Consider the following 15,783-nt stretch of genomic DNA (forward strand, 5'->3'; position numbering starts at 1 on the left):
AAATGGAATTTTCCTTAAACCAATTATTTGTTAGAATTTCAGTTTTTATGTTAAGAAAATAAGAAAATAAAACGTAAAATAGGGGTCCTGCACTGTAGGGCTGAGCAAACGGAGTGTATTCCGTGGATAGTGAAATCTTTTATAGCATTGAACTTAAAGCCTGACGAACTGTGTTCATAAAAAACAGTTGTTTCCTTGGCATTACAATTGTTTATGCTGCTTGTGAAGACAAAAACGTACTTCAGCCTCTTTTTGAAGGTTGATATCTCAGCCTTCACGATATTCGAACAATTCTTAATTTTGTTTTCTATTTTAAAATTAAGAAAATTAATTTTTAGATATATAAATTGTATTATCTCTGGAATCCAATAAAAAAAGAATTGTATTAGCTTTAGAATTTTTGAACCTGATTTTTTAAGTTATGATTATATTTTCTATCCAATAAGAAAAAATTATATTACCTTTAGAATTCTTCAATATGATTTTTTAGAATTGTATTACATTTGGAACTCAATAAGAAAGCAAACGGTCGGTTCGGTCGAAAACCGAACCGAACCGAAATAACCGAAAACCGAACTTTCATATTTTTTGAAACCGAACCGAACCGTAGTTATTATTCAAACCGAACCGAACCGAACCGAAATTACTTCGGTTTTTTCGGTTCGGTTCGGTTAAAACCGAACTTTATATATAAAAAAAAAACTTCAAAAACAAATTAAAAAAATGCATAAAATCTGGTCTCTCAAGGCTCAATGTAAACTCTAGCGGTTGCAAATAGCATAACAGTAGGCTTCAAGCATTAAGCATACAGATACAGTAGCCAATTAGCCATACACAATTAGACTTAAGTCTTTTACACTTGTAGCTTGAAGCCATGAACTCGCAATCTGAAGTCTGAACTTGCAGCTTGAAGTCGCGGTCTTAGTGGTGGGCCTGGTGGCGCAAGGCGCGGATTCGGAAGGTGGGTGGCTGGCTTGCGGCTATAGAATTTAGGGTTAGAGTCATAGAGTGTTTAGAGTTTAGACAGTAGTGGTAAGTCAGGCTAATCTATTCAGTAATGTGTAGTGTATATAATTACAAATTATATAAATATTAACTATTATTTATATTATATAAAAAAATAATTTAAAAATTATATATATAAAACTTCGGTTATTTCGGTTAAACCGAAGTTTTGTGTTTCAAAAACCGGACCGAACCGAACCGAACTTTTAGTTCGGTTATAACCGAAAACCGAACTAACCGGAGTTTTGAAAAAATCCAAACCAAACCGAACCGAATTTGTACGGTTTGGTTCGGTTAATTCGGTTCGGTTCGGTTTTGCTCAGCCGTACTGCACTGTAACCGTCACAGAGGAGACAAAATCAAATCAGCAGAGGTCTCAAGGTAAGGGTTTATGATTGAGCGTTGAATATATGCGTGTGTGTTTCAACCATGGTGGTGGGTAAGTGTCGGTTCGAAAGACTTGCAGGGGTTTGGGGTTGTTGAGGCCTAAATTGAAAGCGACGGTAGTGGCTGGTATGTAGGCGGGCTGTTGCAGCGATGGACTGCATAATCGCGTGAAGAGGAGCGGCGGCGTAGCCGTATGTATACAGAGTGTGACGGCCCGAGAATCCGGGGGTCTGGATTCTAACGTCACCACATAAAACCCATTTGTAAACACTTTCGAAAACCTGTAATTTTTTTTTTGTTTCAAAAGATAATAAAATCAGAGAATTTAAAACCTGAAAACATTTAATAAAAGATTTGAATGAGAACATAAATCGAATGATTTCAAAACCTGAATTTCAAACTTGAAAGCCATAATAGGAGAATTTCAAGAAAACATTTAAACTTTAATAACTGATTCGGAAGAGAACATTTAAACCCCCTAAAAGCAACAGGATCGCATCCAGGTTACAGTATTGAAATTAGAATCTACCACTATTATTACACAACATCTCTTACCAAATCAGATCATCCTCAATAAGAAGAATCACTGTCAACTATTCCAGCTTGCACCAACCTCATCAACTTTCCTGAACACTCCTCGACCACTAGATCCTCAACTCTGTCTCCTCGCCTAGCATTAGCCTTACTCACAATCTCAATCAATCATCTCGTCTTTAAGCCTTTCTGAAATGGTTAGAAAGGAATAGCAAGGGTGAGCAACAATGCTCAGCAAGTAATAATAAACAATGATAGTTCTGAAATGATATAATAGAAGTTCACGAGTTCAAGATATAAGAGGATTCAACCTGAGTTCATGAGTTCATGGTATTGTATAGAATGATTTACAATACCTTGCAGCATTTAAACTGAGAAATTCAATCTTTCCAAAGAATTATTGAATTGGACTATCACATTTTAATTAAAACCAAGGTTAGGCAGCTGATCAGTTCCGCACTAACCCCGAGCAGGCCCCGCCATGCTCTATCACTGGATCCGAGGCACTCATTGGCCTTACATGACCACGAATCTGGTCCACAGGTTTATATAAAAACAATAATCCAATTCTCTAATTCAATTCAAGAAGCCAATGTAAATTAACAGAACATCATCATAAATATCATCAACAACAGAATAATTTTCAATTCATCTTTTCATAAGCAACGATCCATCCTTTCATAAATCATAGTTCAGGAAATCCTTAACTATTCAGTATCCTCCATTATCGGCTAAGCAACTGAATTTAGCCTGCTAAACCAGCATGACAATGGCGGGTTGAATAATCAAGAAGATCCCAAGTCATTCTAGGTTCTAACCATCACTGAGCAACACATGCTTCAATGACAATCTGAACTTCGAATTAATTTGTAAACTGGAATTATCTGAATTTTTGAAGATTAGAACAAGATGGATAAAATATTTACACTTTCAAATATGAAAAAGAGAGGAACGAATATTTGCAACACATACGAAAAGAATGGATCAGAATAATTGCAAGATATCCAAAAGAAGGGTATAGGATACTTGCAACACATCAAAAGAATGAATCAGAATATTTGCAATATATCCAAAAGCAGGGTGCAGGATACTTGCCTTAAATCTGACTCCCGTCTCACAGCTCATTCTCATCTTTCCACTTTCAGAACCTATGCATCTCATAATCTCTAGACCATCTCTAGCTATACTCTATTCGCCACATCGCTTCGCTTACTCGATTCATCCCTTATTCGCTTTGCAACACCATTCCGACTTTCTGACGTCTTCGAGCGTACACGTCTCCTCCAAATCCTTTACGAGAATAAGATAATACTATAGTCACTAAACAATATATCGCATATACATATCACGTATATCGATACCCACTTATATACCCCTTTAAACTTATCACATATCGCTTAACACGTAATCATGCTTTGACTCTACCATATAGTCAAGTCATATTCCACATAACATATTACCAATCACTTATCATATGAATCCTATCGAAAATCCGACATCGTCTCGTCTATTTATTAGACTATCCACCTGTTATCCTATCTCAACCAACAATCAACCAACCAAATCCAATCACTATAATCCATATATTCTTATCCAATATCAATCAACTCACGACACTATGTCATCCAAATCTTTTATCACACGTGTATACTATCATGAATAAACATGTATATCACGTAATCATCAATTAATAGCAATCAAATAACATATAATCACATTGTGCACATTTAACAACAATTATTCACATTCTCGACTCCATCATATTATTATGTCATATTAAAATAGACTTTATAAGCTTTCATCTCTCTTTCGTTTCACTCGATTCCGACTTACGGATCAAAAGATATGTTCAAAACCGTTTTCTAACTCCCTTCTCAACATATAATACCTTACACCGATAGCAGACAACACATTACACATTAAGTCTCCCACCCCAATAGAGGTCAAATCAAATCTTGAGTTCAAAATGATTTTTCGGGAATTTTCTGGAATTTTTAAACATTTTTCGGAATTAAAATCGATAAAAGAATCACTTTTCGGATAAATAATCAAGTCCCAAATACTTGAAATTGGACTTGAAATCATTCATAACCAATTATCGAGCCTTGAATATAATTTGGAAAAATATTTTAAAGCTCGAAATTATTTTTCGGAATTTTTAAATCAAAAGGATAATTAAATCCAATTAATTAACCAATTAAAATCAATTAATAATTAATTAAAATAATTAATCAATTAATATTTAAATTAATTGACTAATTAAAATAATTAATTACTAATTAAAATTAATTAACAAACTAATTTAGATTTATTTTTGAATAAAGAAATAACTAAAAACTATTTTTGGAATTTAAAAATAATTAAATAAAACAATTTTAGAAAATTAAATCAAAAGGTTTATTTTGTAAACTTTTGAAAGTTTATACACGGGTACAAACTGTCAAGTTCTAAAACTTCGAGGTCAACCGTGCAAACTTTGAAACTTTGGTGACAGAAGTTCACCACCTTCATAAGTCTGGGTACCAAACGGCAATTTGCCACCGCCGGTACCCGACTTCGCCGGAAAGCCACCGGAAAATGGCCAGAAAAGCTTCGAAAAGAAGCCACCGCCGTTCGAGTTTCAAAACTCCGGCGAGGCTGATAACAATAGCCCACACATGATTTCCACACATCCAACGACTCCTCGTGACATTATAAACATGCTGGTGTTAATCGTTTTAGCCCAGATTCACTAATTAAAAAGATCCTAATTTTCAATTGAAAACATTCATAACCTCCCAAGAACATTCAAGAACAAGCTTCGATAATCAAACCCCTTTTTATATATGTTATCGAACTCAAAAATCAACATATAATATACCAAAACGACGAGAAAAGCACGTACTACAACATGGAATCATCAAAACAACCAAATAATATCATTTACAAAAATTCATCCTTTAAATCAAAATAGTTCGAATTTTGTAAAATTTATGTAAAATCACCTGATAAATCTGCATACAAACGGGTGATTAAACATGATTCTACACGTTGATAGCTTCGTTTTGACTATTCATACGCCTCCATCGGATTCCAATAACACCTTCAAATCTTCGTTTGATTATGAAGAACACGAAGAATACCGCTCGGTTTCTCTCGGTATTCGTGCAGAGAAACTGGTGAAATGATTTCTACGGTGAAAATAAGCTCTAGAAAGGTCTATTTATATTTACAAATAATTGGTACCCCTTTGGATCGTATATGACATGAAAATACGTATTTAATAGCTTTCTACTAATAAAACGGGGTCCAATCGGTACCGGTTTTCGAGATAATCATCAAAACGGGGCTTTTAAACTCAATGATTGGTCTGCGGGTCCCATTGCAATTATTACAAGATAAGGATGAATATAATAATCAAAATATCTTGTTTCACATTTATCGAGACAAACTGGATAATTATCAACAATTAAAATACCCGAAAAACTCCGCCGGACCGACTACGGGGAAAACCGTACTCCGGATCGAAAAAGTCAAAACACGAAAAATGTCCGGAATATTCAAATTAGGCTAAAGGTGAGTTTTGTTGAAACTTCCGGGAAGAAAATTCGCTACCTCGTTACGAGTGGACGGTTTTACAGAAGTCAAATAATTAATCTATAAATATAAATATACGCAATTAAATCCGTAAATCGATTATAAAATCATCTAACATTCCATAAATCAATATGAAAATATCCAAATAAACTATATTTTCTCCTGAGCATATAGAAATTGAAATCTCTCAAATACGAACACATATGAGCAGTTAACGCAATAAACCAGATAATATAAAATTCACAAAAATTCATATATATTAATCATATAATACTCATAATTAACCATAACTAATTAACCAACAAATCCACCAATACCACTTACTCACATCACACATATATTCACAGAATATTCATACAGAATTTTCAAAACAATATTTGAAAATCAGTTTTGAAAATACCATTATTTATAAATAACACAATAACCCGGGGTTTAAATATAAAACTTTGAAAACTCATTAAACTGGAATAAAATATTAAATCTTATTCCCTTTTTTTTAAAAGAAAAATCACTTTTAATACTAATAAAAATATTTAAAAGTCCGGGTCACTACAATCTACCCTCCTTATAGGGATTCCGTCCTCGGAATCAGAGAAAGAAGGAGGACGCAGAATCTGTAAAATCCATATCAATCCACAAAACAAGTATAATCACATAAAACTATTCACATAATCAATTCACTTTTCAACTAAAGCCAACAATAATATTTAGACAAATAGATTTATAATAATCAAATCTGAATTTAATAATATGGGATATTACATTCTACCCCCCTTATAAGGATTCTGTCCTCAGAATCCGCGATGAGAACTAAAACGTATCATTTATAAGATTCCATTATACGCTTCGTAATAACGTATCATCATTCACCTTTGATCGGCCTTGGCATACCTTTAGCTTTTAAAAAAAATAGGAGAATCAACTTTCACAATTGCAAAATTCATTTCCCAAAAATCAATCTTTGGGAATTTTGAATAGAATAAAATGTTTTCAAGGTAGATCACATTTGAATAAAGGAGTGACTGAGAGATCTATATGATCAACGAACTTGGTGTTGCGTGTCCACATTAGACACTACTAAAGGTTGTTAACCTTCTTGTAATCACAACACACACAAGTGATGGCGTCCCATCCAACTCCTATCACACAGACAGGTATACCTTGTGTCCCCTATAAATAGGGTTGTTCATCCCAATCAAATTGAAGAAATGTTAAGGAATACTAGAGAATATCAAGGAATAAAGAAATGTTAAGGAATACTAGAGAATATCAAGGAATATCAACAATATCAAAGAACACTAAGGGATATCAAGGTAGATGAAAGGGTATCAAGGAATGTCAAGAAATGTCAAACAATATCAAGGAACATCACTATCTCTTCACAACAACCTTTATCACACATCTTTGCTTTCCAACTCATACCAATAATCAATATCAACGTCATCTTAGAATTTGAGAAATTGAAGATCTCATTTATCAAAACTTTTGTAGAAAAGATATCATGATAATATCTCACTGATGAGAAAACAATCAAAAGAATCTTTAGTTGAAGAGAGGTATTGCCAAGGTCTTCTCAAATTCCCACTCCGCTTTACGAAATCGTTATTCGATTTATGTCATCTTTTCAACATTCTCGATAGTCGATTGACGTTCATTCGTAGCCGCCTTGTAAAATTTCATAGTAGACGTTATCGTTCGTAATAAGTCTTGGCCTCCACTTCATCCCCATTATCTGTGAAGTCACTAGCAAAACACGTAGCATATCATCGATTGTATGGATCGCCAACCTGTGGGTTATGGGCCCATCTTGATGTCGTTTAAAGTCCCGATTAACTTAAAGCGTCATCGCCGAGGACTAAAGTTCTAACTTACTCGCACACATCACCTCTAATAACTGGACTCAACTCCACATACTCTCTATCATGCACTTCTTATCTATCCACTTCTATCTACAAATCTCTCCTTCTAATTCAGTACAACTCATATCTGACACTAACTCTTCATATCTCACTAAAACAATATACCTTTTCCAAATACCTGACATGGTCAACATACTATGAACCATGCAACTTTATCCTTTTCAAATCAACACAATAGACCATTTTCAACTATGCAGTATAATCAGAATACTCTGAACTCTGCATTTTTACTATTCTCAACTCAATCATTCACTATCAAATTCTTCAATCTAGGTCTAGTCTTGACCTTTCTCACAATTCATCATCTCAATTAGTCAACATATTAGAAATCATATGTCTAACTTAGGAATCAAAATCTCTCTAACCTTATACACTCAACTTGATCGTCCAACCAGATTCTATACCTCTATCACATCTCTAGACTATTTCTAAATAGTCTCACAATACCTCTATATGAGGTAACCAACACTTCTCTAGAAAACCTATAACTATGATCTATATTCTAATTTCAAATACTTATAACCTGTGGCTCTGATACCAACTGTGACGGCCCGAGAATCCGGGGGTCTGGATTCTGACGTCACCACATAAAACCCATTTTTAAACACTTTCGAAAACCTGTAATTTTTTTTTTTTTCAAAAGATAATAAAATCAGAGAATTTAAAACCTGAAAACATTTAATAAAAGATTTGAATGAGAACATAAATCGAATGATTTCAAAACCTGAATTTCAAACTTGAAAGCCATAATAGGAGAATTTCAAGAAAACATTTAAACTTTAATAACTGATTCGGAAGAGAACATTTAAACCCCCTAAAAGCAACAGGATCGCATCCAGGTTACAGTATTGAAATTAGAATCTACCACTATTATTACACAACATCTCTTACCAAATCAGATCATCCTCAATAAGAAGAATCACTGTCAACTATTCCAGCTTGCACCAACCTCATCAACTTTCCTGAACACTCCTCGACCACTGGATCCTCAACTCTGTCTCCTCGCCTAGCATTAGCCTTACTCACAATCTCAATCAATCATCTCGTCTTTAAGCCTTTCTGAAATGGTTAGAAAGGAATAGCAAGGGTGAGCAACAATGCTCAGCAAGTAATAATAAACAATGATAGTTCTGAAATGATATAATAGAAGTTCACGAGTTCAAGATATAAGAGGATTCAACCTGAGTTCATGAGTTCATGGTATTGTATAGAATGATTTACAATACCTTGCAGCATTTAAACTGAGAAATTCAATCTTTCCAAAGAATTATTGAATTGGACTATCACATTTTAATTAAAACCAAGGTTAGGCAGCTGATCAGTTCCGCACTAACCCCGAGCAGGCCCCGCCATGCTCTATCACTGGATCCGAGGCACTCATTGGCCTTACATGACCACGAATCTGGTCCACAGGTTTATATAAAAACAATAATCCAATTCTCTAATTCAATTCAAGAAGCCAATGTAAATTAACAGAACATCATCATAAATATCATCAACAACAGAATAATTTTCAATTCATCTTTTCATAAGCAACGATCCATCCTTTCATAAATCATAGTTCAGGAAATCCTTAACTATTCAGTATCCTCCATTATCGGCTAAGCAACTGAATTTAGCCTGCTAAACCAGCATGACAATGGCGGGTTGAATAATCAAGAAGATCCCAAGTCATTCTAGGTTCTAACCATCACTGAGCAACACATGCTTCAATGACAATCTGAACTTCGAATTAATTTGTAAACTGGAATTATCTGAATTTTTGAAGATTAGAACAAGATGGATAAAATATTTACACTTTCAAATATGAAAAAGAGAGGAACGAATATTTGCAACACATACGAAAAGAATGGATCAGAATAATTGCAAGATATCCAAAAGAAGGGTATAGGATACTTGCAACACATCAAAAGAATGAATCAGAATATTTGCAATATATCCAAAAGCAGGGTGCAGGATACTTGCCTTAAATCTGACTCCCGTCTCACAGCTCATTCTCATCTTTCCACTTTCAGAACCTATGCATCTCATAATCTCTAGACCATCTCTAGCTATACTCTATTCGCCACATCGCTTCGCTTACTCGATTCATCCCTTATTCGCTTTGCAACACCATTCCGACTTTCTGACGTCTTCGAGCGTACACGTCTCCTCCAAATCCTTTACGAGAATAAGATAATACTATAGTCACTAAACAATATATCGCATATACATATCACGTATATCGATACCCACTTATATACCCCTTTAAACTTATCACATATCGCTTAACACGTAATCATGCTTTGACTCTACCATATAGTCAAGTCATATTCCACATAACATATTACCAATCACTTATCATATGAATCCTATCGAAAATCCGACATCGTCTCGTCTATTTATTAGACTATCCACCTGTTATCCTATCTCAACCAACAATCAACCAACCAAATCCAATCACTATAATCCATATATTCTTATCCAATATCAATCAACTCACGACACTATGTCATCCAAATCTTTTATCACACGTGTATACTATCATGAATAAACATGTATATCACGTAATCATCAATTAATAGCAATCAAATAACATATAATCACATTGTGCACATTTAACAACAATTATTCACATTCTCGACTCCATCATATTATTATGTCATATTAAAATAGACTTTATAAGCTTTCATCTCTCTTTCGTTTCACTCGATTCCGACTTACGGATCAAAAGATATGTTCAAAACCGTTTTCTAACTCCCTTCTCAACATATAATACCTTACACCGATAGCAGACAACACATTACACATTAAGTCTCCCACCCCAATAGAGGTCAAATCAAATCTTGAGTTCAAAATGATTTTTCGGGAATTTTCTGGAATTTTTAAACATTTTTCGGAATTAAAATCGATAAAAGAATCACTTTTCGGATAAATAATCAAGTCCCAAATACTTGAAATTGGACTTGAAATCATTCATAACCAATTATCGAGCCTTGAATATAATTTGGAAAAATATTTTAAAGCTCGAAATTATTTTTCGGAATTTTTAAATCAAAAGGATAATTAAATCCAATTAATTAACCAATTAAAATCAATTAATAATTAATTAAAATAATTAATCAATTAATATTTAAATTAATTGACTAATTAAAATAATTAATTACTAATTAAAATTAATTAACAAACTAATTTAGATTTATTTTTGAATAAAGAAATAACTAAAAACTATTTTTGGAATTTAAAAATAATTAAATAAAACAATTTTAGAAAATTAAATCAAAAGGTTTATTTTGTAAACTTTTGAAAGTTTATACACGGGTACAAACTGTCAAGTTCTAAAACTTCGAGGTCAACCGTGCAAACTTTGAAACTTTGGTGACAGAAGTTCACCACCTTCATAAGTCTGGGTACCAAACGGCAATTTGCCACCGCCGGTACCCGACTTCGCCGGAAAGCCACCGGAAAATGGCATAACAGCCCAGAACTCAACCATACACTCCAGATCAATAGTTTAACCCACCACCAACTCATTCCAGTCATCAAACAAAGCAGCCATGTACCGAGATGGCCAGAAAAGCTTCGAAAAGAAGCCACCGCCGTTCGAGTTTCAAAACTCCGGCGAGGCTGATAACAATAGCCCACACATGATTTCCACACATCCAACGACTGCTCGTGACATTATAAACATGCTGGTGTTAATCGTTTTAGCCCAGATTCACTAATTAAAAAGATCCTAATTTTCAATTGAAAACATTCATAACCTCCCAAGAACATTCAAGAACAAGCTTCGATAATCAAACCCCTTTTTATATATGTTATCGAACTCAAAAATCAACATATAATATACCAAAACGACGAGAAAAGCACGTACTACAACATGGAATCATCAAAACAACCAAATAATATCATTTACAAAAATTCATCCTTTAAATCAAAATAGTTCGAATTTTGTAAAATTTATGTAAAATCACCTGATAAATCTGCATACAAACGGGTGATTAAACATGATTCTACACGTTGATAGCTTCGTTTTGACTATTCATACGCCTCCATCGGATTCCAATAACACCTTCAAATCTTCGTTTGATTATGAAGAACACGAAGAATACCGCTCGGTTTCTCTCGGTATTCGTGCAGAGAAACTGGTGAAATGATTTCTACGGTGAAAATAAGCTCTAGAAAGGTCTATTTATATTTACAAATAATTGGTACCCCTTTGGATCGTATATGACATGAAAATACGTATTTAATAGCTTTCTACTAATAAAACGGGGTCCAATCGGTACCGGTTTTCGAGATAATCATCAAAACGGGGCTTTTAAACTCAATGATTGGTCTGCGGGTCCCATTGCAATTATTACAAGATAAGGATGAATATAATAATCAAAATATCTTGTTTCACATTTATCGAGACAAACTGGATAATTATCAACAATTAAAATACCCGAAAAACTCCGCCGGACCGACTACGGGGAAAACCGTACTCCGGATCGAAAAAGTCAAAACACGAAAAATGTCCGGAATATTCAAATTAGGCTAAAGGTGAGTTTTGTTGAAACTTCCGGGAAGAAAATTCGCTACCTCGTTACGAGTGGACGGTTTTACAGAAGTCAAATAATTAATCTATAAATATAAATATACGCAATTAAATCCGTAAATCGATTATAAAATCATCTAACATTCCATAAATCAATATGAAAATATCCAAATAAACTATATTTTCTCCTGAGCATATAGAAATTGAAATCTCTCAAATACGAACACATATGAGCAGTTAACGCAATAAACCAGATAATATAAAATTCACAAAAATTCATATATATTAATCATATAATACTCATAATTAACCATAACTAATTAACCAACAAATCCACCAATACCACTTACTCACATCACACATATATTCACAGAATATTCATACAGAATTTTCAAAACAATATTTGAAAATCAGTTTTGAAAATACCATTATTTATAAATAACACAATAACCCGGGGTTTAAATATAAAACTTTGAAAACTCATTAAACTGGAATAAAATATTAAATCTTATTCCCTTTTTTTTAAAGAAAAATCACTTTTAATACTAATAAAAATATTTAAAAGTCCGGGTCACTACACAGAGTCCATGTGATTGTTGTCTTATGATGGTTTGTATCTATAGATTTCACGTGATTATGATACATATGTATACATTTGGTCATTTTTCTGTGTCAGAGCAACTCCAATGCAATGCTATACTTGGTTCTATTGCTATATTATAGCATCAAAAGTAAAAAAACTCAACTCCAAAGGGGTGCTATATTTGGATGCATCCATGCATAGATGCATCCTTGGTTCTATATTTGAAACCAAGGATGGATCCATCTATGTTGCCACATCATCCTTGGTTCTATATTTGTTGAGATATTTAATATAATTTAGAGAAGTTAGGTAAAAGTTAATGAGTTGGTTAAATTTGAAACTAGTTATAGAACTTAGCATTGGAGTGCAAGTTTTATTTTAGCATCAAAAAACATTTTTTGGTGCTATATTATAGCAATAGCAATAGATATATAGCATCTAGCATTGGACTTGCTCTTAGGGTGAAGTTCTGCTGATTTTTAAAGGATACATGTGTTGGGTGCATTGGCATACTAATACAATCAGGTCGATTTCTCTAATGTCTTTTAATAAACTCTCTCTTTATAAAGTGTGTCCACCAGATGATTGTTTAAATGTCTGGCTGAAAAGAATGAATAGTTAGTTTTACAATATGTGGCAAATAGAGGATACTAGACGAAAAGATAAAATAAAAGCAAATCAATATTCTTTAAATGGATTAGGTCATTAGATGTGCTTATAGACATGAAAATTAATACCTGAACTTAGGTATGGGTATGTCAGCCTCTGGCTCATGTTTCGACACCTTATTTGAATTATATATGTTATATTTTTTTCTATGCTATCTGTTAAAGTCTTTGCTCAGCTTTAATCTGAAATTCTGATTTCTAATCCAATTTTATCCTCCTCTGAACACTTGCCCAGAAATTTCTGGAGAACATTAGATGGGCCGAGTTATTAATATAGGCAGTGTGCCTGAAATGGGTGGCGTCCCTGAAATCGGCAATACAAATTGGCCTGCATGGCCAGGACAGAATGTTCTGCATAACATGTTTAATTGGTAACTGTAAACTTGCTAAACCTACACGTATACACTTACTAATCTAGTTGTAGGTATGTATTTCCATTTGTAGCCTGTTATCCTTGTATTTCTTGTTTGAGAAACCGGATGTAAATGGTTCTATGACTCTGCAGGGGCCTTGGCATTCGATGTAGAATTTGCACGGTGGCTAGAAGAGCATACCATGCGAGCTTTGTTTCGACGATTTGGTGTACTAGAAATAGTGGAAAGAAATGATGCCGGCACTGCAGCTAGTCGGATATATTGTATCTCAGTTTTTGAAATTGCATTCACTGAACAAAATCCTGGTGCAGATTCATTGATCAGGAATGCTATGATGTGTAGTAATATTAAGTTGGAGCATTATCAATATAATTGAATCTTTCTTTTTTGGTAATATCTTCTTTTTGTATTTGCAACTTTTATAGGATACAAGATTAAGTTTAGATCAATATGAAGGAAGGTGATATAATTAAATTAATGCTCTTAGTACAGTTTAGATTAATGTGCATGATTTCTTTGTGCATTACAGTGCAGAGTCAGCTACTGTGCAATGGGTGTGGGACCATTCTTCTCTATCCAAGAGGAGCAATGTTAGCTGTGCAGTTTGCAATGTAGTTGCTATGGCCTACGGTACCACCTGGTATGGTCTAATGCTCTATTTCTCTCTTTGCATTTGTCTATCTTAGCTAGTAGTCTATAAACATATATTTTCTAACATGGTGCCAAATGTTACTAAATATTACTGTCTTTTAAGACGGATAAACAAGATAGTCCTATTGTATCCTATTGATATAGGTCTACAAGTCATATTTTTCGAAATAAAAAGGAGCTATATAATTTGTTATCTTAATGTACTTATTTTTACTTGGAGTATTCATGTGATATCGGACTTGTTGTTTACCTTAAATAATTGAAATTAAGTGCTATCTTGTTAATGTATCTTGTACCAGTTTCTAAAGATAAATTGGCTGATTTCAAAAAGTTGTATTCTTGCTAGTTGAAAATATTGTAAACATTCTTTATTTTTCCATTTTATTTCCACATAGTTATGGGTCAATTCTCTATCTGAAGAACTAACTATGATATTGTCGCTTGTAATGTTGAGCAAGATTAATTTTTAATTCCTAAGTGTTTGTATGTTTGGAGTAATTTGTTGCTGCTTGTTACTATATTTTTAATTCAATTTCATATCTAACACAATGCATTGGTTTGTTGTTCCATAGATGGTAGTAAAAATCTGACATTTTCCGGCTAGTGTAAAAGTACTTGAACATAAAGAGCTTGTTGATGCACCTTGGATATCAGTTGGCTTGGTGTGGACTACATTCATGGGAGATGTTCAATTTGTGAAAGATGTCAGTTGGATTAGTGTGGACTACATTTAGGGGAAGTGTTTAATTTGTGGAAGACACATCAATGGCGAGGAATGGTGATCTAAATCTTACCGATCACTAATTTATACGTTGTATTAAGCTTGATCAATTTTTCTTATTAAGAGAATGTGACGATTTACTTCTAGCTTTTGTTCAACAACTATTATGTTAGATGCAGAATTTTTGAGCGAATGGGCTTTTGCCATTATAATTATCAGTTGCAAATTTTATGTTGGAATGGGCTTTTTTTTTCCATTGCATTTATTAATTTTTAAGGATATTGCAAGTATAAATAGCAGAAAAACAATTAAAATATAAAAAATGAAAAATGAATCACTTATATAGCGTTTAAAGAAGAGCTATTTAAGTGATATTACGTGTAATAAAGGTGGCTTGCATAACATTTATTTTTGTACTTGCACTACAACAAAAACACCATTAGACAACACTGATCAGACAACGCACGGTGAAAAAAGCGTTGTTTGGAAGAAAGACACAACACTTTCTTTTCGTCCTCGAAAAACTATTGTCTAACACCTACGACCTACAACGGTTAAAAAACTGTTGTCTAGTAAATTTAATAAGACAACGGTTTCTTAACTGTGGTATTGTGTAATGATGCATGTTAGACAACTGTTTTCAGAGCCGATGTGTGAAGAAACTTCTAACAATATTTCAAGAAACCGTTGTTGTAATTAGACAAGTGTTTAATTTTTTTGTTGTTTACGAGCAGTTCAAACAAGGGTTTTATATAGTGTTGTGTGACTGGAAAGCTAAGATACAAGTGTTTTTGTTAGCATCGTAACATGGCCTTATAGACAAGCCTCTACTAACTAATAAAATGT

At 33.5% G+C, this 15,783-nt stretch overlaps 1 long non-coding RNA gene across 5 annotated transcripts; it reads left to right on the forward strand.

Annotated features, from left to right (window-relative positions):
• Nucleotides 1-1,341: 1,341 nt before the first annotated feature.
• On the forward strand, nt 1,342-15,083 carry LOC108201997 (uncharacterized). 5 transcript variants are annotated; one of them, XR_010287347.1, is made up of 5 exons: nt 1,342-1,386; nt 1,472-1,583; nt 12,984-13,615; nt 13,697-14,205; nt 14,789-15,083. It is a non-coding gene; the product is annotated as an uncharacterized LOC108201997 (long non-coding RNA). The 5 variants fall into 5 exon arrangements; XR_010287348.1 differs by having other exon boundaries at nt 1,343-1,386; nt 1,464-1,583; XR_010287350.1 differs by having other exon boundaries at nt 1,347-1,583; nt 12,984-13,048; nt 13,427-13,615.
• The last annotated feature ends 700 nt before the right edge of the window (nt 15,084-15,783 follow it).

This window comes from Daucus carota, chromosome 9 (genome assembly GCF_001625215.2).
Source record: "Daucus carota subsp. sativus chromosome 9, DH1 v3.0, whole genome shotgun sequence".
NCBI lineage: Eukaryota > Viridiplantae > Streptophyta > Magnoliopsida > Apiales > Apiaceae > Daucus > Daucus carota.